Here is a 24,475-nt window from a genome sequence, read left to right as displayed (position 1 = left end):
ACAAATGGCACACCTAACTGCAAGTAAAAAGTTCACTGCTGTCTCTAGTTTTAATCTATATGCTCTGTATCACTAGCCCTTGTTCTCATGGGGCACTTCAACTTACTAAATATCTGCTAGAAATACAATGCAGCAGAGAGGAAGCAGTGTAGGAGGTTCCTGGAGCCTGACACAGCTGGTAAGTGAGCCAGCCAGGGAAGGTGCCCTGCTGGACCTGTTTGTGAGCAGAGAAGAACTTGTGGATGATGCGATGGCTGGATGCTGACTTGGTCATAACAATGACAATTCTTGGAGAAGTAAGCAGAGGGATCAGCAGAACTGTCACCCTGGACTTCTGGAGGCAGAGTTTGGCCTGTTTGGGAGAGTGGTTGACAGAGCCCCTTGGGAGGCAGTTCTGAAAGGTGAAGGAGTCCAGGAAGGCTGGACATCCTTCAAGAAGGAAATATTAAAGGTACCTGGTTTTCTTCAAACTGTGCAATCAGTTTCCCCCCCTGCTGCTTAGTCTCCCACTTAGCTATATTTTCCCTCTGAAAAAGCATGTTGGCTCTGCAAATTTGCATGCTTCCTTGACTGTCTGCATTTCTTGTGTGTTCTTGCATCATGATTATCGGTGTATCAGAATAGTCTTGTATTGTCTGTGCTTATGGAGATAGTAGAGAAAGTTGCCCCAAGATTAATCTGAGGAAAATAGTTCTCAAGATTTGACAGGAAACTTCATGACATGCTGGAGGCCTAATTCTATCTAAATTGCTTATCTAAAGCACTAAATGGAAAGATAAGAAACATACTGGGCTGTGAAAAGGGCTTTTGAATCCTTAGTTTTATGGATAATGTCTTTGAATTCAGTGGATTTACCCTCCTCTGCCATGGAAAAGGAAGGTGTGTGAATGTGACTGGTTAAATTTTTTTCTTTGGAGTAAGAGTTCTGCTTCTTCAGTAAATGGTTACATACTGTGCAGGCTGCATAAAAATGTCAAGTGTTTCATCTCCTTACTAAACTGGGACACTGCAGAGCGATAACCAAAAGCATTGTTATCTTGATGGTCTCCTCGTCCCTGTCCAAGCAGATCTTTGGGTATGGCCCTCTGCTGTTGTCATCCATCTCTGCATGGACAATAGCTAAGCCTATAGGTAGAGGCTTTGCAATCTGTAAGCACTCAGCTGCAAATTCATGATCTGTCACTCTTAGACAAAATGAGGATGTCTCAACAGCTCAGCTGAAGTGAAATGGCAACAGGAAGTCAAAATAGAGCCCATGTACCCTGGTGTCATCTTTAATCTGTTTACATCTAATAGACCTGTTTCTGCTGAAGCTAATGGAAAAATTGATTTGCTTAATGGAATATATTTGTCTTAATTATATGCTTGTTTTAATTATATGTTCTGAATCTATTATCACCTACTTCTAGAAATCCCCAAGTGGGTGGGATTTTGTTGCGCTGCTCACTGTAAAATAAAATACATGAAAGCAAAATTGTACCCAGGCAGCTCAGATTTTCAGCACTGTCATTTGAGAAGTGGATAAGTTGAGGGGAGCAAGCACCTCCAAGCTCCCCTCTCCCAGTCCAGTTTTCTTTTTTCCTTTTTAAGATGTAAAGATTTAAAAGTCTGGAGGAACTGCTGATTTTGGATCGCATCTGGTGATTATTTTTTTAAAAAGGAGTCCTTTACAGTAGCATTGGATGAACTGCAGCTTCACTGCTAAGGAGGAACATAAAGCATGCTTCTAGCTTCTGAGTCAGGGAGTTTATATGTTTATTTTAATTTCCACCACTTTCCATTTCTGTCTGTGAACATTTATATGAAGCTTTTATCCTTCCTACATTCCGTCATTCGTACCCCAGGGTTGCCACCAGCTGGCCGAGGTCTGGTTTCCATGGCTGGTGTGGTGGTGGCCGTTCAGGTGCTGCTGTTGCCCTCCTGGTGTGAGCAGAGCTGCTCAGGGTGGGGGGGGGTGTGTGTGTGAGCACATGTGGTGTGAGCAGAGCTGCTCGGGGTGGCTGTGTGTGTGTGAGCACATGTGGTGTGAGCAGGGCTGCTCGGGGTGTGTGTGTGTGTGTGAGCACATGTGGTGTGAGCAGAGCTGCTCAGGGTGTGTGTGTGAGCACATGTGGTGTGAGCAGGGCTGCTCAGGGTGTGTGTGTGTGAGCACATGTGGTGTGAGCAGGGCTGCTCAGGGTGTGTGTGTGTGTGTGAGCACATGTGGTGTGAGCAGGGCTGCTCAGGGTGTGTGTGTGTGAGCACTTGTGGTGTGAGCAGAGCTGCTCAGGGTGTGTGTGTGTGTGTGAGCACATGTGGTGTGAGCAGGGCTGCTCAGGGTGTGTGTGTGTGTGCCCATGTGGTGTGAGCAGAGCTGCTCAGGGTGTGTGTGTGTGTGTGAGCACATGTGGTGTGAGCAGAGCTGCTCAGGGTGTGTGTGTGTGAGCACATGTGGTGTGAGCAGGGCTGCTCGGGGTGTGTGTGTGTGTGTGAGCACATGTGGTGTGAGCAGGGCTGCTCGGGGTGGGTGTGTGTGTGTGAGCACATGTGGTGTGAGTAGAGCTGCTCAGGCTGTGTGTGTGTGTGAGCACATGTGGTGTGAGCAGGGCTGCTCAGGGTGTGTGTGTGTGTGAGCACATGTGGTGTGAGCAGAGCTGCTCGGGGTGGCTGTGTGTGTGTGTGAGCACATGTGGTGTGAGCAGAGCTGCTCAGGGTGGCTGTGTGTGTGTGTGAGCACATGTGGTATGAGCAGGGCTGCTGGGGGTGGCTCTGCCGTGAGCCTGTGGTGCCGTGAGCAGCGTGGCCTTTCAGCATCTCCCCGTGACCTCACGGGTGCGAAACCGCGCACGGAAACCACCAAACGGGTACCAGCTTCTGAGTGTGCCTTCCTGTTTTTCTGCTGTTTTCTGACTTGAGCTCAGAGTGTAAACAGACCTTTGTTTTTGTTCCTTAGCATGTCTCTGTGGCAGCTTTCTCCATTCAAGCAGCAGCAGAGAAGTGAGGCTTTTGAGCAGCTCTGTAAATATGGTAGTCTTCCGCCCTGATAAACCTCTAGGCCAGCCTCAAGCTCTTTGCTGAGCAAAAATTGGTTGGCCTCAAGTAGTAGTTTTGCTTGATTAAAGAATGTAGATTTGGCTTTTTAGATTTCTGATGAATATTTAATGCATATAATTTTAACTTTAATAAACTCTTAATTGTAGTATCCAAGAAATAATGCAACAAACCAGAAAGTATCTTAAAAAATACCTAACCAAACAAAAACCAAACCCAAAAATTTACTGTGTAATTTACATTTCTCAAGTTGTTAAAAATAGCATCACACAAGGTCAGTGGGCTCACCAAAGGCCTGTTGGATCATCTATAAGCTGCCCTTTAGGAACTATTTGTTAATAGAATATGAAATATTTAAAATAATGCATAGTACATTCACCTACACTGGTTTTCACCATCTCTGGCTTTGTATTCATTGGTTTTGGTGAACTTCAGTATGAAAAAAATGAGTTGAATGCATTTATACTGAAATACTGAGTATAAAATTGTAATTAAATAATTCCATTTAAAAGTAACTTATATAGCAGTGTAGGTTTGCCATCAGTTGAAATCTTGACCTCCACTCTGGATAGCTTGCTGAAAAATAAGCTTGGCTTTGTCAGATGTTTTGAACTCACCGGGTAAATTTCTTAGTTTTTGTCAGACATCAGCCCAACTGGTCATGGGCTTCTTTGTTTCTGGTTCTTGTGTAATTGCCATTGACTTTCAGGCACAGAAAATGGGAGATTGCATGTATTCAGAAGTCATATGTATAAACTTGCTGCCAAATAATTGAGTAAAATGAGGGGCAGTCAGGTGTGCTAAGGGAAGCATTCAGTGCCTGGTAAATGAGAGAATCCACAAAGGATGAATTAGATGCAATCAAACCCATTATGAGCTAGTTCTTAGAACTAAAATGATCATTATTTCACATACAATATTCCTTTCCTGTTCTAGAGGCAGGTTGGTGGAGAGTTCCCCTACAGGGCTGTTCTGTGTGGTTTGCTGTGCCTGTGCAGCCACTGATCTCTGTTTTCAACATGAACTGAAAGGGGAGGGCCATCTCTGTTCCACACACCAGATCTGCAGTGGATAGAGACTTCCCTACATTTCTTAGCTGTTATTTGTGTAATGCCCACATCTTTTTAGTGCAGACAATTTGAATGACTCACCAGCAGCACTTTGGAGCCAGGTTGGGCTGAACAGTAGTCACAGCACGTTGTTGCTCTGTGTAGACAAGTGTGGAATGAAATCCAAACCTTGCAAGTGAGATCCACCAGTACTGATGGATATGGAAGCAAGGGAAAATGTGAATGCCCAGGATTCCATTCTTCAGGCCGAAACCTCATACTTTGGTTATGTTCCCCTCTCTTCCCTCAAGCAATGCCTTGTTTTCAGTTTAAAGGAATGTTTCTTTAGACATATTGAAGCCCTTCAGGGATTCACTGGATTACCAAGAACAGACACCAGGTCCCAGCCATCAGCTTTCCAAGCAAAGAAAATAGAAAGAGGTATTTAATTAAGAAATGGAAAAAAAAAAATCCAGATTAATCTGCTTCTTCTCAAGCTGGAATGAATTCAGATATCCTGTGGCTGTTGCAGGCAGAAGTTATGAATGTGTGGAGCATGTCAAAATTTTATTGTTTGAATAGTATACGTGGCTTGACATGACAAGACATCACAGCTTGCTGAATGAAGAGGGGTTAGGAAATTTGAACTATTAAAATGTCTCCACGTACAAGTGGAGACTATTTTTTCATTTGCAAAAGCTTAGTGTGGGAGACTGGAGGTAATTCAGGTGCTCAGGAACAACAAAAGCCCATCCTTGATGCAAAGGTTTTTTTTGTAAAATGTAATGCTCCTACTCCAAAGCCTAGAAGTGTTAGGGATGCTCAAAGAAAAGAATTTGAGCTTTGGAAAACCAATTTACTTTTGACACTTTTTGCTCTTAGGAACAGCTAAGCTGTTAAATGAACAGATTCTTCCCTTTCTTCCCCCTCCAAATTTGGTTTAGTCGAACACATGGCATGGAAAGACTTCAGCCTTGTTAGTCTTGAAAAATTAGAAATTTGTTTTCAATTCATTATACAGAGAAGTCTCTGGATATAATTAAAGGTAAGACTTTGTTCTCCACTGCTGTAAATATATTTTCTGATCTTCCAGTCTAAGTAAATTTAGAAAGAGGAAGAAGATCAGAACAAAAACCAAAACTTTGTCATTTGCCATCCCAGTTTCCTGCTCATGGTTGCTGATTGAATGGATAGAGGTACATTTAAATGTGTTTACATACATAAATATACATACACTTAGATTAACAATTTGGAACCTCGAGCTCATAAAAGTAATCATCTTTTAAGTCTAGCTTTTTTTCCCCCCAAAACAAATTGAAAATTCTAGATTTATACTTTACAACCTGTATCATGTATCCTGAGAGTCACATTCAAGTTCCTTGTTTGATTTTTTTTTTTTACATAGTGAGTCCCTAACCTCAGGTTGGGCACCCAGCGCACTACATAATGACTTTAAAGGCTATTTCTTTGGAAAACATCTACATTAAAAAAACCTGGAGAGTTTGTGACGGGTCCCCATTTTTTTTTTTTTTTTTTGTGATATCCATGCAACAGAATGTTGCTCATTTATTAGGGTTTTTTTTCTTGCTGCACAAGATTGAACTGGTTACATCATCAGTAAACAGCAACTGAAATGTCAAAACAAATTGGATGTATTTCTCTTCCCCAAGCAGCCCATATTGCATATGAGAAGTCCTGAAAAGTGTAAAGCTTCTGCTCTTAGAAGATTTAATTACATGCGGTTTTAGCTCAGCATTAAGTTTTGTTTTTAAATGGCTCTCTCAGAAATTAAAGAAATTATATTTCATAATCTCTGCTGGTTTGGGTTTTCTCATGCTGCTTCCTTTGTTGGTGTTGATAACGTTTGTCAAATTTCTTGAAAGTTGAAAAAGTGAAGGAAAAACTGAAGAAAATTTGGTAATAACTGTAACGCTCTATAAGCATAAATGACAGGAAGTCTAAATATTCGTCACTTTTAAGTGGTCATTCTTACACCTGGTTCTTTGGTGGCATATTGTGAAGGTGGGTTGACTGTCAGTCATTTGGGACCCTTATTTTGGAGCAACTAATAGGAAAAGGAAATACATTATAGTTGAAGACTCTGAAGCTAGGGGTACAAGAGAAGGTACTATAGCTGATGCCTTCAGGAGGTACAAAGTTTCTGGTGCTGTCTCTGCTCTGATGAGAGTTAAGAAATGCCATGTGTTAATGTCAGAATCCATGTTTACATTGGTGTCTACATTGTCCCTGACTCTTTATCCTAGATATAAAATTTTTAGACATCCTTAAGGTCTAGGCTTCTATTTTGCTAATCAGAGTGCAGTCCATAAAACTGAGAAATGGTCTTGCTTCAATAACAAACCCAGGGAAAGGAGCAATTTGATCTCATGGAGCAGAGGGTAGAATGCTGGTAACCCCTGGGGCAGAAACTCCTGTGGTGGTGGAAGGCAGTCCTTGCTGCCAATGTTTGTACTGGGAAACTCTGCTGCTTTTTGTTTTATCAGCTCATTTTCTGACTTCCCTGCTTATTGAGATGTCTTCCTGAAAGCTGCTGCATTCAAATGGAATAATTTACAAGAATATTTGTAAAGATTCCCTCTGAGCCATTGCTCAGCATGGGCAATAACAGCTATTTCTATTAATACGGGGGAGTTTCCCCAAGGCAGCTATTCGTACTTTACAGAAATGTTTTTGCAAAGTCCTGCACAGTCCCTTTTTTATATTGCAGTAAAAGTTTGTGGTTTAAACCTCTTAGAGGATGCTTATATACAGCAAGATGGAAGTTCCCCTCATGTGAGTGCTGTTAGTGGCCTGACAGGTTCTTTGTAATTTTATTGTAAGGTCAAAGAAGTACAATGAGGTGCTATTTGGCAAAGGAGCTAGTTAAGAAAAAGGTTTATAAAGTGTTATGTAATCCATTCAGAAGCAGTGTTTCCTTAGCTGTCTTCTCTAGATCTAGGAGTAACTTTGTTTAAAATCTTTTGAAGCCTCATACTACACAAGTATGACTGCTCAAGTTATTATGAGCTGTTGAAGTCAGGTACTATATTTCAGTAGGCAGTCCAGAACACATCCCCCCATCTGCTTTGGCTCTAAATTAGTCGAGTTTATCTCTAACAGATCAAAAATAATGCTCAGGCACAAACTTTAAAAGATTGTCTGTTACTTTGTAAAAGGAATGACTCCTTAAGAGAAAACAATGCAATGCTAAACCTGCTTCTCCTAACACTTGCTACCAATGGATGTCCCTCTGATTTCAGCAAATGTCATCCTTATTTCTCTTTATGTTGTAGGGCAATCAGATGGTCTTGTAAATTGAAAAAGTCTATTGTGATAGTAAATATAAAGTCAAAAAGGTTCATTTGGGCACAGTGTGTCCCAGAAATGCAAGTGCAAAACCAAGATAGTGCAAACCTGAGTTCTAGTTGCAAATGTGATAGTGATCGTCTCTGATCGTAGGTGATAAATTTCAACTCTTACCCCTTTCCTGTCTTCTAACTGACTTGTATACATCAGCCTTTTTCCTAAGATTAACCTAAATGTACCTAAGGAATGAAACAATTTCAAGATAAAGTTGCAAACTATGTGAAAAAGCACTAAATCCCTTTTAATCCATCTGGCTGTCATTTGTTTAATGTTTTCTTCCTGTCTTCTATCCCCTCTCACTTTTTTTCATGTATCAGCAAAAGAAGTGTGAAGCTGAGATGAAGCCTGGAGATTGCCCCTTGCACTGCTACAATTTTCCTCTGAAAAAGGAGAGTTGCCTTGAGATTTCCACAGTGAATCTTCTGGGTACATGTATCTGTCTGCCCTCTGAATTTAATGCTGAGTGAACCGAGAAAGAGCTCAAAAAATCAGGAGCAGGATCACTCTGTCTGTTATGACCAACAACAATAATCTGACCCCAGAATCATCCAGTTCATTTTCATTACACCTTGATCCCTCCTAGGCTTCCTTCTATGTCTCTGCCTAGTTACCTTGAATCCTGCCTCCTTACTGGAAAAGAATGGCAGATGCAGCTTGGCCAGCAATCCTGCTGTAACTCTGGATTGTCTGAGCAACTTGGCTGTGGAAACACTGGACTGAGAAACTAAAGGAACAGTAGTGCTCCTTCAGTGCTGTGCTGGTTGGGGATTGTGTCACAGTTCAGAAGGGATATATCTGTACTCTGCTCTCTGTGCATGCCTAAGAAATAGCACTGCCTGAGATTTGACTGTAGAGCTGCCTATTGAGAAGTGTCAGCTGGTTAAAATGCCATTTCCTCAATATATTCTCAACAGCTCTTTTTTTTGTCTGTTCTGGGGATATATTTACAGCATATTTCTCCTAGGATGAATGATACGTGGTTTTGAAACAGCACATTATGGCAACCAACTTACTTTGCTGGAAATGGCTTTTTCTGAAGTTCCTAGTCCTGTGAAAAATTAACTTTTGAGAGACAAATGAGGTCTTTGAGCCTATTCCAATTTTAATTTTTATATAAGTGCCTCAAAAGCCCATAGCAACCAACTCCCATCTCAGGTTTTCCACTCAAACAAATATTACTAACATTATATGTACCCACTTATCAGCTATATGCTGTGAAATCAGGCACAGCTTAACTGGTTTTGCAAGGTAAATAATTGCCATATCAGAATCTTAACTCTGTAAGACATTGTATGGTGATAAAAAAGACAGTTAAAAATTTATATAGATTTTCATTTAAAATGCCTCGCGAGAGGTCTTGGCAGCTTCTGTCAGCCTCTCATAGCAACAGCAGTGAAAGAGAGCATTTGGCTCTAACAACAAGATGATCTCATTACATAGGACAGCAATATAGAGAGAGGAGACAAAACACTCTGTACTAATTTTAGGTTCCACTTGAATCTGTGACATGTATTTAAACTTGTCTTCATGGCATCCTCGTTTGGGTTGAATCTCTTCAACAGCATCTGATTTGAACGGATCCCCAGTGAACAGCATAACTTCTTGGTGCTGCTCTAGCTTCCTGTTTGCTAGTGGAAGGCTTTTAAATTTATTTTGGTACTTTTCTCGCTCAGATTTTTGCATCAGTATCTGAAAGAACACAGTTTTATCTGAAACCAGTGTTTGAGAAACCACGTGTTCAAGCTGCCAGGGTTCAGATGACATTTCAAGTGACCTTATCTTTAGTATTTTAGTCCTGTGTGTTTAAAAAAAAGTCATTAGGAATCCACAAGAAGTACCCCCTTAAAATGCTACTGATTTATATTAGTAATTTGATTTTATCTTTTTTTTTTAAATCATCTTAAGTCACTTCTAGACAATCTCTACAAAGTCAGTGAAGTGATTCGAACTCTGTAGCATATTTTGTGTTAGTACTGGAAATTCTGAGACACCATACCCAAAGCTGATCTAGCACCCATGTGCTGCTCCAGCAGCTTGAAGAACTCCAAGCTGACTGCTTTTCCTGGCTGGGGATTGCCCAGGCCCAGGGAGCTCTGCAGCTGTGCTGTCTCTGCATGAGCACGGGGCTCAGCTGCTCACGGGGTGCCTCTGGGAGCAGCCCGAGCACCAGCACAGCCCTGGGGCTGCTCTGGCACTCACTCAGCAGTTGTGCTTTTCAGAGTCTGCTCCAATCCTAAAGGAACTGGAAATCCCGCTTTAAAAATCAGAAAAGAGGGGAAAAAAAAAAAAAACCCTCCCTCTACAATTTTTTGACTGCAGTGATCCACAGGTGGTTTGGATTATTTGACTATAATCTGAACTATTGGAGTTATATATGAAATATCTCCCTCTCATGCTCTACTGCATAAGCCCAACATAAAAGCTTAGGACTTAGGATGTTAGGCACATAAATCCTATCGAATTTTAGTGGAATTTAGGGTATTATTTGGTCTCTCTTGAAAAATTAATTCTAAATCTTTGCAGGATTAGAGGAAACTCCCACTGTGAACAAAACTTTTTCCCAATAATGCACACCTTTTCCTGAAGCTTCTAGCCACTGTTACAATGTTCAAAATATCACTTCATGCCTGAGGAGTCTGGCAGAAATCTTTTAAAGTTCCCCTCAGTACAGTAGGCTGCAGACTGGTCTAATTTGCAGCAGCAATTTCTACTGCCCCATGAAACTTTGGATTTTCCTTTCATTTAAGTTAATAGAATTTATATAACTATGTTAAGAGTTGCTTGAGGCAAAGAATATATTAGATAAAGGCTACAACAGAGGGTTTTCCTCTTTTTTTTTTTAAATAGTGATTTAGGTGGTTTCTGGTGTTGTTTTAATTGAAATTCTGTAAAATGTATGTTTTTCTTAAAAAGTGAACTTCCCCTCTGTTTGTGACAGCCTTTCAGGCTTTAAAAATGTTAGGAGTTACAATAGCCATCTTAAGCAATATTGCCAATATTTCTTCATCCTAAGGCTCTGTTACCCCACTCCGCCCTGCAGAGTCTGCCCTTGGGCTCCTGCAGCTGCTTATGGTCGGCCCTGTCCTCTGCTTTCAAGAGAGGGCAGATCACAGGTAGTGTTAAGTATTGTAAAAGTTGTTGCCAGGCATCTCTTAGGGGCAGAAGAGTTCTGTTTGAGACAGTTTTTTGTTGCCATTAGCTGTCAGCTACGAGCTTGCAGCTCTTGCCCTGTTCCTCTCCTAGCTGAGCGAGCTGCATTCCCAACTCCCAGAGGAGGAATCTCCTGGTGCTGTTTGGCTTCCACATTATTTACACTGAAACATCCTTGTAGGAATGGAAAGAAGCAAAGGTCGTGTTAACAGCCCCATGTTAAAGGTCAGCAATGCCATGGTAACAGTGGAAATCCATCCAGCTGCCTGCAGAAAAGTGGAACCCCTTACGAAGAGGAAACAACCCAAATAAACAGGGAGATAGATAAAAAGCAATATCTCAGCCCTGAGCCACGTGTCGAGTGGAAAGGCAACATTTGTGAGCTTCTTGGGTATTTCCTATACCGAACTTTGAAGTGCCTCGCTCAAAATAAAAGCCGCGGCGAGTATTTCGAAAAATAAGTGCCTTGCAAATGTTCTGCCTCTCAACCCGAGGCTTTCTTTTCACTGCAAGTGTGTAATGCAGCCAAGTGTTGTTCAGTATCCTTCCTGTGCCTTCAAGTGTGACTTTTATGGGTGACGTTATGTTTATGGGGCTTTGTTCATCCTCGGCCTCATGTAGCCCGCTGCTGCTTCCTCTGAGGCTCTGCCGCCGCACCGCAGGGTGTTAATTTCCTGTTTTGAGTCTGTCACAGACAAATTCAGAGCCTCGATTAAAACACAACACACAGATACATGCTGCTGACAAAGGCACTAATAAAACTCTAAAGTTTAAAGGTGGCCCTGGTGTTTCCTCACCAAGCAGCACGAGGACCTTTCACCTCTTGAAGACATGCTGTTTGCAAGGGTTTCTTTTCTTTTTAATTAGGGCTCGCCTGAATGACTCTTAGCAAACTGTTCTAGCATTTGGTGTGTTTGGTTTATGGATGTATTGACTAGAAAACATGCACAGCTTACTTGAGCTTTTCTTTCAAAACAAACCCCAAACCTCAACAAACCCCAAACAAGGCTTATCAAACTTACAGGAACTGCAAAGAGAAAAAAAAAAAAAAAGGTTTAAGCAGTAAGTGTGTTGATTAGGGTGATGGGTCTGGTATGTGAGACCTTGCAAGACACATGCATGGGCATCCGTATTTCCTGACCTCTTATCTTGGTCACTGAGCAGAAGGGGCTGGGGAAAAAGTCAGCTTTTTCTTGCTTTAGTGAAAGTCCTTCCTTTTGCACTCACAATCACAAGTGGAAAACTTAAAAATGTCATCACTTTGGCAGGAATTTTTAGAGGGTTTTGCCTCGCTTGTTTAGCGGTGTTTCAGCACATTTATTTTAGATTATCCTGTAGAGTCGCAGATCTAAGAAAAAAGGAACCTTTCCTATTACCCAGTACATGTTTATTTTCCTGCTCTCTAGTGTAATGTGTTGTTCCTAGCACCACTGTAAAAACCCTTCCCCCCCGGATAAATTCTGCACACACGTTTACAAGGCTGTGTTTTAAACCTGGATTTGTTCTAATGGAGGCCTTGCTGTTTTTCTACAGTGTTGGGACCATTCTTTTTCTATTTCCAGTAAAACATTACTTATTTCTGTATCCTAATTAATTTTAACCTTTACAAGTATATTTGGAACCTGAAGTTTCTTACCTAGTCATTCTCATGTATGACATCAGACATGCTAGTTTGCATGTCTACTACATCTACTCAGAAACCCAAATATGTCATTAGAGTTCTCTCATAATCAAGAGGGAAATTCTAGAGTTTCTCTAGCAGTCTCAGAGATCGCTCTTGCAATATGTTTAACTAAACTTAGGTTAGTTATATATGTTGAACAAATTTTGTAGCCTGATTTCTTGCAGATATGGCTGTGCCCCTCTCCCTCATATTTGAGGAAATACCAGTCTTCAGAGCCTTCAGACAGAAATGGCATTTAAAATCTTGTAGCATCTGCCTCTGACCATCTCTCAGTGGCTGTCTGTAAGACTGCCATGTCTTCTTTCTTCCTTGTCCTCCACCGTCCTCTGTATGAACTTACCTCAATGACTTCTCACCTCTCCTGTGTACTTCACTTCAGTGGTGCCTTCTGCTCACACCCAAATTCTTTTTCCCTGTGAAATCAAGTCCCAGTGTGGCTGCAAGGATAACAGCAGGCCTGTTGCACGGAGAGGGCACCTGGAGGGGTAAGCCTCACACATGCTGGAGATGTTGTGTGTCAGCCTGTGTGCTTCTGGCTGGTACTGGATGGACAAAGTCAGCTTCCATCCCCACATTTCCTCTGCTTTTCTGCTGCAGAATTTCCCCCAGCTCCTGGACCATCTGTGTATGCTGTATGGTAGTAGAAGGAAGAAACTGCAGCTGCAAATTAACTATTCCCTGTGATCTGCCCACTGAGGCCACAGTACTTAGGTGGGATAGCAGGAAAGGTGGTCTGGGTCACACCCTCAGTGGCTCAGGAAGTGACACTGTGTGCCTGTAAGGACACTTTCCCAGGCCTGTGGGGCAGGACCAAACAAATTTTTTGTTGTTTGAAAGCAGCGTCCTGCAGCAAATGAAGTGCTGCAGGCTGTTGTGTGGACCTGACTGAATCTTACCTGATCTATTTGAGCTGCTTTATTTCATTTTCTCCTTCCTTTACTTTTCTATCAGTTGTGGTTTGTCCCCAAGATTTTATCCTTATCATTGTCCAGTTTGCTTTTCCCTTTCAGGGTTTTTTCCATCTAAATCCTCACCAAGGAGGGAGAAGAAAACCCAAACCAAAGCGTTGCTATGAGCTGTTGTGCTGGGTGTTGTTTCTGCTAACTGTTGTTGTCCTAGACTGTTATTTCTGTGTTGCCTATTTAGATGTCAGTGTGGGCAATCCATGGATAGGAAACCACTCTTGCAAATGGTGGGTATATCAGACTTCCTCAGAATAGGTGGATTTTTTGGGCAACAAATGTGATTATTAGTTCCATGTAAGGAGATGGTGTATTTCTTAGTACAGACTGTGCTCTATATGTTCAACAAAAAAAGGAGCTAAACCACACTCTTTCTTACAGGGCTTCAGGCTTCATTGCTGAGACAAGCTCTAAAGTTCGAATTCCAACTAAGAAAATTTTGGCTTACAAGTAAGTCTAAAGCTTTGCTTCTGTGCAGACAGACCTTTTGTGCTACTAGTCCTTTACAAAATAAAAAAACACTGCAAAAGATGGCATAATCAGATATGTAGGCATTCCCTTTGTACTGACAGTATACCTAAGATGCAAAGGGATGAGATGACTCTGTGCTCCTAAGGTGTAACTGGAAAGGGTAGGGAGTGAAAAAACTACTACAAAACTTCCAGCGAAGTTAGAGCATTCATAAGGCATTCTTAACTCTCCCTGAGGCTGGGTTCAGTGCATTTTGAAATATTGTCATATCTTTAAAAAGTCCATTTCTGCTTTCAGAATGTGTCATTGTTACTTGTATGGCTGAGCTGACCTAAGGATTGGTAGGAGAATTAAGCTGTAAGTCTTCTGAGGCAGCAATTCTTTGTTTGAATCTGCACTATATAAACAACAATATGGGTGGCAGCCCATAAATGAGATCTAGGCACGCTGCTCTATATGTATGATACAAGTGTTGGATGAGTGTTCTGCATTGTTCAGTCTTTTTCTCTTCTGAAATGGTACATTCTTCATTGGTTAAGCCTTCAAAGTTTCATCTATGGGGAATTGTACTTTGCAGTGATAAGCTCTTTATTTTTAAATTTTTTTAAAGCTGGATGTTAACAGTGTGATAGCAGCCATTATAGAGCTGGGATGAGCTGTGCAAGAATGAGAAATGTGATTCATGTTTTAAATGAGTTAAATGTGATGCTTTCCATATGCAGGATATATATCCTTCTCTCTGAATAAGACACAGATCTCATGCAAGTCATGGGTTCTATGTTTTTTACAAAACATCTGTGAGTTCTGACCTTTCAGGCTTGTGTGCATATGAGCGAAGCACTGGTGTACTCACACACTGTGGAGCAAACTTCACAGAGCATAACAGAGTAAATCTTGGGATGCATGAGAAAAGCTAGTGGAGCTGGAGGCCAGTGGCAACATGGGGTGACACAAAGGGCCAGACCAACCTCCCAAGGCACTGAGTTGTTTTAGCTAGTCCAACTGCAGTGGAGGTGTTGTCAGGGTTTCTCAATTTTCCGAGTTATGCAGCTGCTGTTCCTAAAGTAATTCAAGTGCAAGAATGGTATGAAAGCAAAGCACTGGGGCTGTTCCAAACTATTTTATGTTAAAGTCATACCTAGCACAAGCTGTGCCTGCAGTGCCTGCACTATTGTCTAATCCATGAAACAGACCTGGGAGTGCTGACTGTCAGTGTGAGGGACACACAATGAAGCAGCATCATCAATAGTGGGACATTAGCAAATTCCATAAGTGTCAAAGGTGTTTATCTGGTCTGACCCTGTTTGAAATTGGACTGTTGCCTTGCTTGTCTCCTGGCTACTCAGGGCTGCATTTTTCCTCTTGTTGTCCAAGAGTGCACATTCTTTCTCTTTAATGCCTTCCCTGTATTACTAGTTTTTCTTTGTTAAAGCTCTCTCAAACTTTGTTCACTTCTGTTTCTGCTCTCCCTTCACTTCTTTGTAATCAAGCCCAACCACCTCTTTCACAGCCACCCTTTGTGCTTCTATTTGTAGCACATTACCTGTTTCTCTATCTGGTGGTCATGATTGCCCACTCAATTATTTCCTGATATTGTCCTCTCCCCTCCTCCACCCCCTTCCCCCCCCCAACCCTGAGGCCACCAGTATGGGTCTGTTGAAGGGAAACTGCTACCATTCTTCCACTTTAAAAAGAATGAATGGAGAAAAACCACACTAAACAACCCAAATGTCTTGAGATGGCATCTCTCTCAGATCTGCAGCAAACTCCCTGAAGGCAGAAAGTGTCCATCATAGTGTATAGAAAAAGTTGCTGATTGCCAAATGCTTCAGACTGGATCACAGCTCCATCCCAATTGCATTGAGATGGTCACAGCCCTGACTTGCTGTATCTGCAATGAGTTAGATGACAGACAGAGTTTTTCTGTCATTTTAAGAAGAATAGTTTCAGCATGTCTCTATCAAAGTTTGGCTAATGTGCTGGAGATGTAGCACAGCTGCAGAATATTTTTGCTTGCATGCCACGAGAATATTCTTTCAATTTATTTGCACCTTGCAAGTTGAATTTAACAAAAATTCCATCATTCATTCTTTTGTTGAAGTCCACGTAGGTGATGCAAGATAAGAGCCTAGTGCCAGGAAAATTGCTGAATTTATGGAATAAATCTGTTGAGCTGTAAGCTTCTGAGGGTCCATCAGCTTGATCATGAACAGGCTGAAGAAGGGCTGTAACAGCTTTTCTAGAAGCTAGAGTCAAAGACAGACGCAAAACAATTTGATTGTTATAACAGGCTATGATATGAAAGAGGTTGCAAACTTACAAGCTGTGAACCTTCAGATTGGTGAGAACCATACAGTTGCTGAGGATACTTGTATAGCCCAATGAAAATCCTGCCAATATTGCTATGACAGGAGTCACTAGATGGCAATATTACCTGTACTCTTACAAATCCAAGCATATGGGCATTGTCCAGCCCTTGGAAAAGGTGTGCCTTGCTCTGTAGAGGTTTTCTGTAGTGTCATCTGTAGTGGGAGCTCAGGAGAGCCATAGGGGCTTTCCAACCCTTTCTGAATGGGGAGACTACTTCAATGCTGGTAACTGCATTCAGAGTGTCCAACAAGCCACTCCAATGGTGTACCCACCAATTCCTTTGCACATAACTGTGCCAGAAGCACAGAGTGATTTAGTGTGTGTGTCCTACTCAGCTGTGCCTGCTGCCAGCAGGGAAGTTGCAGTGGGGGGCAGATGGGAGGTAGCAGTCAACTAGAGGTGTTTCTGTAGCCCCACTCACCTCAATCTGCCAGCAAATGTGAGTTAAGACCCCTTTTAATCTTTTGACTGGAGGCTGTACTGGCAGGGCTTCACATCTGCTACTACTCAGAGAAGCCGAGAGTATCCCTCTTCATTCATGGCTTGGCAGGTTTTGCACATGGTTCTGATTTTGTGTGAAGTTGATTTTAGGTATGTGCTGTAGAGGTTGTGCTAATCTAACAAAATTTTTTGGTAGGATTTCAATTTAGGATTTTAGTACCTCTGTGAGAAGTATAGTTAAGAATAATGCTCTAGCTTTAGCTGTTTGCAGTTGATTGAGAAACTGTCTAGATAAGGTATGTGATATTAATAACTGTGGGTGCTGGACTTGGCTCATTTTGTTGAAGTTTTCTTTTTAAAAATCTGCAGCCATGTTTTAGTAACGTTTGCCTTCTTTTTGAAGTTCAAATTTTCATTGACAAATTTATACTTAGTTCATACAGGTTATCTGGAAATCACAGAACTGTCAAAGTATGCAAAATGTCTGCCTTTCTGCCCTTTTTGCTGCAGATGTTGTTTCTATTATTAACTGTTTCAACTAAAAGTTTCATTGAAAAATTCTTAGGGGGACCCCAACTCAGAAAAGTCCCAATGCAGTTAATAACGTCTTAATTTACATGTGAATGCAAAATAATAAGTAATAACATAATTGCTACAATAAAGAATATTATTTGGAATAGATTAGTAGTTTTCCTTCTCTCCATATTGTTCAAAGTTTCCCACTGTGATGAGGACATTGTACTTTTTGTTCTTGCAGCCACATATCCTATCAGGAAAGCCCATCCCAGGCTCACATGTGGGACATCCTTTTCTCAACTCTATAGTCAGTAGAGTAAGTCTGAGAAACATTAGTTTTTCCTTACCTGCATTGTATTTTCTATTTGGAAACTAATTCTTGAAGAAAATTTAAAAGCCTATTATAAGTAGCACAGTCTTGAAATGGGAAATACTGTTAGGAGCAGCTTCATCTTGCAAATTAGCAAGAGAAATGCAGACATTTATTTTTATTTCTCCCACTAAGAAGAAAATAACTCACACAAGCCCTTTGGAGGTCCTTGCATTTTCTCTTATCAGCCTGGAAAAGGAAAAAAAGAGAGACTTGTGGAATATAAGCTATTGAGCAATAGTATAGATTGGAAGCCACACAGCTGTGCTGCCAATCTATCCTCCTCCCATCAGTTCCTTAATCTCCTATGCTGGTGCTTATCTCTCTGGGTGGATTTCATACATAGACATTTAGGTGTAACATCTTACAGGATTCAGTGTAATATTCTACTAGGGAAGGTTCATCAAAGCAGTACGACAGCTGATAGAGAAGACATCTATCAATTAGAATTATTTCTCTAGCAAGTACAAACACAAAAAAGATGGGAAATATGGTAAATCTTTCTAGTTATGTTCTGAACACTCACTTGAACAACTAAAATTGTATTCACTAGCAACAGCCCCTATATGGGCTATTTGCCCTGTACTTACTAAGCTGCTGGATCCAAGTGGTGTAACTGAAAGCCCAGGCTGAGAATTGCCAGGCCAACTTGCTTTGCAGAGCACCAGGATTTTTCCTGACTCTTATTTGCCCTTGGTGAGAGTCTCTGGTGAGCATTAATGCTGCTGCTTCTCATATCAAGTGAGGAAATTGAAATGTACTTGAATTAGAAACAGATGACTGGAATTTAGAGATGAGTTAAAACTGCTGTAAGCAAAGGGCAAGAGTGATATAATTAGTCTGTCTTGAGACTGGTTTGCTTATGTTACTTATTAGAGTCCTTTCTTATAGCTTTAAAAAGTAACCAAAGAGAAATAAAACCAGTGAAGATACAAACAGAACTCTTGTATCTGAGCTCTACAGTTCACTTTTAGATCCAAAATGTCCCAAAGCAATGCCAGTGCCTGATTCTCTGCTGCTCCAGATCTTGCACAGGTATTTCAGTGGAATCAGTAAGACTGTTTCACTCTGAGATGGGAAGTAATAGATGACATTGGAATTATTTCCTCTCTGCCTGCTGAAAATTTGGCTAGGCCCCTTGATTAATAATGAGAAAATAAAAATATGTAGTAGAATCTGTCTCCTTAATTTTGTACAAGTTTGAGTCACTATTTAATCTATAGGACTTGGATCCATCTGTTTGATGAGCTTGAATTTGATGATGAACTTCTTTGTCTCTGTGGTGATCTCTTAGCTATCAGCATCCTTAAAGGGTATTAAAATGAAACCTTCCAAGGAGGAAAGTGGTCCCCATTACTTTTTGGATGCTTTGTCCAGTGCTGGCTGTGCTCCAGAAGTGGGGTGATGTTGACATCCACTGCACTGATGTGTTGGTTGATGTAACTCTGCTGAATGACTCAGAGAGCTTTGGTTTTCCAAAGACATAGAGCAACAGAAAACAAAAAAGTGAAACAAATCCAGTAACAGATTAGTTCAGATGCTGCAGACAGACGAGGCTCTCTGTACGTAACGCTTGGTTCTCGCCTTGTCCTTCAGAGCCCTTAGCTGTTAGCTGAGACTCTGTGTCTGAAGTACTATCAATGGGTGCACCAAAGCCTCTGATCAAATGAGCACACAACTGCAGATAATTAATTCCTGTTACAGCTGCAGGAGTTGAAGAATAACTTGTGCCAAAGTAGAGCAGAAGGGCAGAACAGTTTTATTGCTGCCAACAGCAGAAGGTTCAGCGTGTTCGTACTGCCTGTCTCAGAAAAGCCAAGGTGAAAGGGGTGAGGGACACATCCACTTTAGTGCCACAGACTCACCTTGTTTGGCCAACATCAGTCTAAGGTTATGGAGAGAGCTCTACCTCAGAAGTGGTTATGATGAAAGCAGTCAAATTGTTTTGCATGCAAGATGTGAGATTATCAGAGAATTTTGACAAATTTCATGAAACTTGTATTTTCAGGACCAGCACCTTTTTTTGCTGTACAATGATCTGTGCAAAGGACCTTCATCTGGAGCTCTGTAATCCTCTATTATTGTAATGGATCATTGGAACTAGAAATATAAAATTATTCATTTCAAGCATTCCTTTTTTCCCCCAAATGTGAGTTTGTTGATTTTACTGTGTTTCATAGGAACATAAAGGTCGTAAGCATTTGTTTGGGTTTTTTTTTCCCCAGTGGAAAAAGTTTTCTTTTCCAGACCTTAAATGCTAGAGAATATTTTAAATGCCTTGCTGTTTTAATGAACAATAGATGTATTTAGCAGTGTAATCTATTTTTTATGTCTATAAGTTAACTTTATTCAGATCTTTCTAGAAAGTTCCCAACTCTAGCCTATCACTTGGGATGTCTTTCGTTTCTCTGCTTAGGAAACCAATTCTGATTTCTGACCTGTCTTCCATATAACAAAGGACTGTAGAGCATCTAGTCTGCTGCTTTTGGTGTTTCTTTGCTCTAGGAGGGGTGTATGTGTACATGGGGAAAGAAAAGAAGAGCTCCTTTTCCCATTAAAGGTAGCAATACAGGATATTTTGGTAGCAAGTTTAAGGCTTGTTGGCACTAATGCACAGTGAACAGTCACAGCATCAACCTGCCTGGAGAAAAGGCGCTTGGCTGGCTGTTGTGCAGCACAGTTCAGTGGGATCACTTGTTTTTCTGCCTTTCTGTCTGCTCTCCACCCCATTCAGCCACAGGAGCTGCCAGGTTATTCTGACCCAAGTGCAGCTTAGACTCCCTGTTGGTGAAGGCGGGGAGTCACTGTATTTTTCCTTTATTTTGCTCCGTGCCCAGACTGGCGTGCCAGGCAGCTGGTGTGGCCTGACACAGCTGAACTCGCTCTGCCCCCTCTTAAGGAAATGCTTGAAGCATTGTCAGCTTTAGGACAGATTTAAGTGTCTGTTGCGCTAATTAAGTTGTGCAAAGGAAAAACGCTGAAGATCTGCATGTCTGGCTATTATGACTTTTCCAAGTAATTACTAATGTTTGACATGCAAGGACTGCCAGTTTTTGAATTGCTATTTTGTTATTGTTAAATTATAGTAAGAAATTACTTTGTCTCCATAACATTCCCTAAAATTGAAAGTACAATTAACAAAAAATCAAATTTTCCAGTTTGTTGCAAAGAAGCATCTGCAAAAATACTCTAGAGGACATGTTGATAACCACGGTCTGCAGCTGTTGTGTTTCTGAGAGCTGTTTCTCAGATCTGTGATCAATGTTGATTTCAGTTTTGTACTTCATGTAGGAATTAAACTTGTATTTATAAAGTCTTGCTCTAAAATGTTGTATCCAGTCTTTGAATAGGGGATGGATTTGACAGTCTAGTTTCTTGTTATAAATTAGGCCATTTTCTGAAAAATTCTTAATAAAAAATTTCATCACCGTGCACAGGATCTCCAAAGCAGAATAGCAGTTAAAATCATATTTTACCATGGTTAAAATTAATTTAAGAACTCAGGGGCAGGCTGTCTTTGAAGAAACATTTTTAGAAGAAAGGATGACTTGTTTCCATTACTTATCAGACTGGAACGTGTCGGCGGGGTGTTTTCCACCTGAGAAATTACCCTCTTCAGAGTTTCGTGAGGCCTTTTGTAATGGTGGCGTTCAGACTTAAGGATCCTGGAACAAAGACAGCTTTAACTCAAGCTTGTACAATTAGGACTCTGGGTTTGTAGCATTACTAATGATGATTACAGTGTTACAGTTTATCATGGAAGGGCACCCAGTGATTATTTGGCTGCTGTTGAGAGTCTCAATCCTCATGCATAGCTTTCCACTAGGAAACATCTGTTCCTGAGTGGTCTGATTTTGAACTTCAACTTCCTATCACATCCAATGCAAAGATGTCTCCTGCTGGTGCTTATTAAAGAAGAAAAAAAGAGAAAAGTATGCTTGGTTAGTAGTGCCATGCTTTGGGGATTTCACTTGTCATCTATGGGGTCACAAAAGAAAAACTTCCCCACAGTAAGTAATAATTTGATGTGTGTGTTTTGGGTTTTCTGGTCTTTCTCCAGAGCACAGGAGACCAAATCCCTTTTTACTGTGGTTAGGCAGGGTACATTCTTCGAGCAGCATTACATTCTCAGGGATCTGGTTCATGTTTTCTTGTAGACCTGTTTGGGGCTAAGACTGCTGGCTTTTAGGTCAAATCTCTTTTGATTGTCAGAGTCTATTGGATTTTTTTCTTCTATATAGATTCACTGGACTAATAATTTCTTGAATAGGCAGAAGGCTGTTTCAATTCAGACTGAGATGAATTAGGTGTGTCTGAAATTAAACAACAAATCTAATCTGAGGTTGCATACTAATAAAATATTTTGCTACAACATGTGTTCAGCATACTGGAAGCTCCGAAGTCTGATGTGCTCTTATTCTTTCTGCAAAAATATTATGAAAATGTCCTTGCTGTTTCTAATCTGACTGGCAACAATATGCAATCATGCTTCAAGGTTCCAAGCATCTCCCTTAACATGTGCCAAAAAGTCCAAAAGCTGCATTTAAAGCTGTGATTAAAATCTTTCATTAGACTTTAAAAAAAACTTCTTCCCCAAAGAAATTGCAGTATGATTTTATGGACCCATCAGCTACAGCATAATAGATAAGGAAAAACCACAAAATTCCATTGCAAAGGTGGTGTTGTAGCACAGTTTAGAGGACCTGATAGCAAAAAGCTAGGTTTGATAATTTTATGAGTCTTTGTATACTTCTGTTCTTCTACAAGAAGCCTTTCCTGTCAGAAGTCTAGTGAATTTTGCTACACTTTCTTAGGCTACAGCTATATGACAGGCAACACAACATCTATTTGAACTCCTCTGAGTTAGAAGGTATCTTCAGTATAAAGCTTAAAAGTGGTCTGATTTAAATGGGCACTGAAATGGCATTGGTGCCTAAAGTCCAATCAAAGTTACTGCAATTAATCCTTTAGAGGGGACTGATTTTACTACTGATTTATTTGAAAGGGATTTTGAAAGATGTAAGAGAAATAACTGCAATGAAGTACAATTAAATTTGTATCATGGAGGCTGATGCATAAAATTTTAAGATTAGAGGCAAAACCAGAGTCTTTGAACTTTGTGATTAGAAGTGGAGTCCTTATTTTCTTCTGTTTAATTCAAGCAGTAAAGGACAGCTGCTGCTCCAATAAATCAGAGCTCCATCAAGAATTGAGAAGGTGAATATACTGTACTAAAGGAATGCAGGACAAGAAAACAAGAAGAATAGGAATTGTTTGCCTTTTAGTCAGAACCACAATGGTGGTGGGAATGGAACAGAATAAAGGAGGGGTAGAGCAGAAGAGACCCAGAGAAGAAAGACCCTGAATTTGGAGAAAAAAGCCTTAGCAATATTCACTGTAGATGGGCTGCAGTGAAACAAAAGCTGTGTAGGTATTCTTGCTTATATATCTTAGCTGAGTGATGGATGTCAGGGCCTTTTTTCCACCAGCCCAGCTTCTGTGCTGTCTTCACACCTGAGGGAATTTGGTCTCCTGCTACCTGCAAAGGGAAGTAGCTGATAAGGGCTGTGTGAGCACACGCACGTAGCATGCAGCCGTGACAGACCCCAGTGGTCGTTGTGTTATTTCAAAGCTCAGAGTGACAAAATTTCCCTCCCCATTTTTTTTTGCTGATGACATGGAATGTAGAGGAGGTTAAGTTACTCATACTGCCACCCTGTTCTCTGAGCATGTTTAACCTGGGGGTCACTCCAGGCATGTGAATTGGGTAGTGATAAGGTTTGCTGCTTTGAATGCAATTGCTAGTATTCAGTTTCCTAACACTTTGCTGGAGGCCTTCAGAGATTAATACAAACACAAACCCACTCATGCTTGTGCAACAGAAAAAGCTCCCTAAAAATGCTCTCTAAATTCTACATAATATTGCTAATTCTCCAGTCAGTAATAGTATTTTTAAAATAATTTCTTTATAGGTTCTATGAACAATATTTGAATATTACTTTGTTTGCAGGTCATTCTGGATTTAAGGTGGCTGCTCATGTCTGTGCCATATGCTCTACACCATGCAGGTCAATGTATCTGCAGGGGATTGTATAAGTGTATATTGGAAGAGAGATTGGCTCTGTAACTTTACTGTCTAGGAGCTTCTGTGTAAGTACTTACATGAGAAGTGGCACTATGTCCTGTTTTCTAAGCATAATAAATAAAACAGTGCATGAGTATTTCTCATTTTAGATCTCTCTTTTTTTTTTTTTCTGGAGATAGGAAGAATGTCCAGGATTTATTCAAAATTTGTCTTATGTAGTTAAGAGGTTAGATTTTAATGCAGTTGTAGCATGTGGAGTTGTAGCTCCCTTATGTTTTGAAGTTTACATTTGCAAGCATTTGTTTTCAAGCAACCACCATTCATGTCTTGTGCTTCTTCAGTACAAATTTTGTTCTGCTATCAGCCTGCCATTGTTGCTACAGTAATATCTCATGGATTACTGTGTGTGCTTCAAGAGTCTGTCAGCTATGAGATCAAAGTCTGTTTTGAAAGCCACTACTCTCACCCCTCTCTCCAGACTGGTGAGTAATCTGTACAATTGTCACAGAAAAAGGGTAACTATAATAGAGGAGGTGTAAGACACAGCTCACTGGGCTATGGTCAACACCAGAGTTGCTTGCAATGTATGTTTGAGTTAAGCTGATTGTCCACTGTGTGGTATAGTAGGGTTCAAAGGTTTTGCTCCAAGATATAGTCCTTGATGTGTGTACACCAGGTACATTGCTCTGCTTTGCTTTGTGCTCAAAGCTGTTCCGTGCCACACTGCTTGGGATCTTATGGTGAAATGGGGGAAGACAAAGATTGTGAGCAACTTTCATTCTTGTTGATTATGTTAGTCCCAAATGGCTAAACCTCTTTGTCTTTGCAGTAAAGATCAAATCCAGGAGGGGCCCTCACTTAAGGAAAATAAGTAATTTTAAGTCATTGAGCTGGACCCTGAATTTCGTGAGAGACAACTCTTGTTTTGGTTTGTAGGACTGTGCTGGAATTGAAAAGACTCTTGGCACAACACAGAGCTAA

The 24,475-nt window shown here is 40.8% G+C and overlaps 2 long non-coding RNA genes across 3 annotated transcripts in view; one reads left to right on the top strand and one right to left on the bottom strand.

Annotated features, from left to right (window-relative positions):
- Positions 1-8,527: 8,527 nt before the first annotated feature.
- On the bottom strand, positions 8,528-12,954 carry LOC132324724 (uncharacterized). The gene is made up of 2 exons (XR_009485715.1): positions 12,620-12,954; positions 8,528-11,280 (listed from the first exon to the last, which is right to left on the bottom strand). It is a non-coding gene; the product is annotated as an uncharacterized LOC132324724 (long non-coding RNA).
- A 650-nt stretch (positions 12,955-13,604) lies between these two features.
- Positions 13,605-24,475, top strand: part of LOC132324723 (uncharacterized) — a 168,562-nt gene continuing 157,691 nt past the window's right edge. For both annotated transcript variants that reach the window (XR_009485713.1, XR_009485714.1), the window contains exon 1: positions 13,605-13,691. This is a non-coding gene — a long non-coding RNA (uncharacterized LOC132324723). The remainder of the gene's footprint in view (positions 13,692-24,475) is intronic.

Source organism: Haemorhous mexicanus, chromosome 3 (genome assembly GCF_027477595.1).
Source record: "Haemorhous mexicanus isolate bHaeMex1 chromosome 3, bHaeMex1.pri, whole genome shotgun sequence".
In the NCBI taxonomy this organism is placed as follows: Eukaryota; Metazoa; Chordata; class Aves; order Passeriformes; family Fringillidae; genus Haemorhous; species Haemorhous mexicanus.
This window is presented reverse-complemented; position numbering and strand designations above follow the sequence as displayed.